This window comes from Apium graveolens, chromosome 1, assembly GCF_009905375.1.
Source record: "Apium graveolens cultivar Ventura chromosome 1, ASM990537v1, whole genome shotgun sequence".
NCBI classification, from domain to species: domain Eukaryota; kingdom Viridiplantae; phylum Streptophyta; class Magnoliopsida; order Apiales; family Apiaceae; genus Apium; species Apium graveolens.
The window spans coordinates 46055597-46058010 of NC_133647.1; the positions used below are offsets into that span (position 1 = coordinate 46055597).

The following is a 2414-nucleotide window of genomic DNA, read 5'->3' on the forward strand; positions in this document are numbered from 1 at the left end:
GAATCCACATTTATCGTTAACGCCTTTAGCTGGGCATCTATAGCTGTAGCTGTATCCACCTCCAGAATTCCTGCTACCTTGCCTTGAGGTAGTCTCTGAATTTGGTTCGGATATTCATTAGCAGCCATCAATTGAATTAACTCATAAGCTTCATCATAGATCTTAGCCCATAATATTCCACTTGATGCTGTATCGAGCATGGGTCTGGACTGTGCTCCAAACCCATTAAAAAAGTAATTGATGATCATCCAATCAGGCATGTCATGATGAGGACACTTCCTAAGCATCTCCTTGTAGCGCTCCCAAGCTTCACATAAAGATTCTCCCGATTGTTGCGCAAATTGAGTAAGAGCGTTCCTGAGCAAGAAACTTCTGAGCAAGATCCTCCCAAGTAGTGATAAAACCTGGTGGTAGAGAATGGAACTAGCACTTAGCTTTATCCCGCAGTAAGAATGGGAAAAGCCTCAACTTCACAGCATCTTCAGAAACATTGTTGAACTTGAACATGTTACGGATCTCGATGAAATCTCTAATGTGCATGTTGGGATCTTCAGTTGGAGACCCCAAACTGGACTGAATTCTGCACCATCTGAATTATGCTAGACTTGATTTTAAAAGTATTAGCCACAATGGATGGTCTGAAAATGCTACACTGAATGTCATTGATCTTCGGTTGAGAATAATCCATCAAAGCCTTCAAATTCACTGCTGTTTATCCCATTAAAATGATAACTTCTTCAACTTTCTCAACTTCTTTAAAAACTTCTTCAACTACTTCAACTTCGTCCAGTGTTTCCTTACGAGATTGAGAACGCATTCGCGTACACGCTCTCTAGAGTACCTGAAACATAAATAAAGCAAACAAGTAAATAAAATATTCGAGTCAGTGAACTATAACGACCACTGATGTCAAGCATATAAACTAAATTTAACACCGATATCCCCGACAGCGGCGCCAAAAACTTGTTCGCACTAAAATACACGCGAAAATACATGCAAGCGCATGTGATCATAAGTAGTATTAGATATAAGTCAAGTTCATTCCCACAGAGAATCAGATTAGGTTAAGTTCATATTATGCACCTATGCAACAATGTATATTTATCGTTCAATGTTAAGATAAGTAACAATTTGAGTTTTGATTTAATTAAGATATCATACTAAATAACATTAACTAAGAGAATAAAAATTGAATTACTTATATGATAATAAACATGGGATTCTAATTTCATTAAATACTTCTTCAAAGTTATGTTTTTTAACCCTAGCATGTGATGGTGATGACTACTGATCAGATAACACAAAACTAGTATACGCTAACTTTCGTTACAAGTACACCCTACTATCAAACATTCATAATTAAGATAGAAGTTGAATAGACACCAATTATGCTTAGTCCCTATCTGTCTATAAAGATTGAAAACATAATGGTTTAAGAGCAAGTTATCTATCGTGATTATATAGGGTGAATAAGATGGTTAGAATTACCCACGAATTATGCATGTCAATTCATTCATAAACCTATACTAGCATGGCAAGTTCTAAACCTCTGTATTCACTGTCGCTTCAATAGAGATTAACAAACAATCTTAGATGTTAGCTACGCATCAAAGACGAATAAGCACAACCAAACTAGGAAATTATAAATCACCCCACACAAAGGATTTAAAACAATTAACTATTGAAATCCATAGATAAGTCTGTTGGAACCCCATGACAACGATTAGTTCATAATTGAACTCATCGTCGCCATGGGTTCCAATGAAAACATGATAATAAATAGTATAAGAGTACTAGGGTTTAAAGAAAAATCGAAAACAAGCATCTGAAGTATTAACCTATATTGAAGAATATAAAAAGTCTTCTTCTCCGTAGTTGTCTTGTGCTCTCTAGGTCTTTTCAATGCTCTCTCTTGGCTCCTTGTTATTAAAAACGAATTATTATTGGCTTATATATGCTTCTGGACGACCGGGGCCCTCAAAATCATCAAATTCAAGTCGAATCAGTATTCTGGCTCATGACTCTGGCGCGGCCGCCCCATACTCCGCGTGGGCGCACGCGCTCTCTGCATATCTGGTGTGGCCGCCCCGCTCTCCCGCGCGGGCGCGCCAAGTTTCTATATTTTTTTGCAATTTCTTGTTTCTGTTGTAACTTGAGTTCCGTTTGTCAGAATTTGGCGATTCAATAGTCCACGTGAAGCTATTGAGATGCTCTTCAACATGAACATGGTCTAGGCTTCCAATTATGATCTCTTTTCAGCATATTTCTTTGAGAATCTCATTTATTCATCCAACTAATGCATGTAATGCAATAACACAAAAACACATCAAAAATACCAACAACTTGAGTCCAAAACACCAACTTAAGCCTGTAATGAAGCATTCCAAGTAGATATAAAATCAACTTATCACTAG

General features: G+C 37.2%; 1 non-coding gene across 1 annotated transcript; it reads left to right on the forward strand.

The window, feature by feature from the left end:
* The first annotated feature begins 258 nt into the window (after window positions 1–258).
* Window positions 259–365, forward strand: LOC141681384 (small nucleolar RNA R71). The gene has a single exon (XR_012558828.1). It is a non-coding gene; the product is annotated as a small nucleolar RNA R71 (small nucleolar RNA).
* Window positions 366–2414: the final 2049 nt, after the last annotated feature.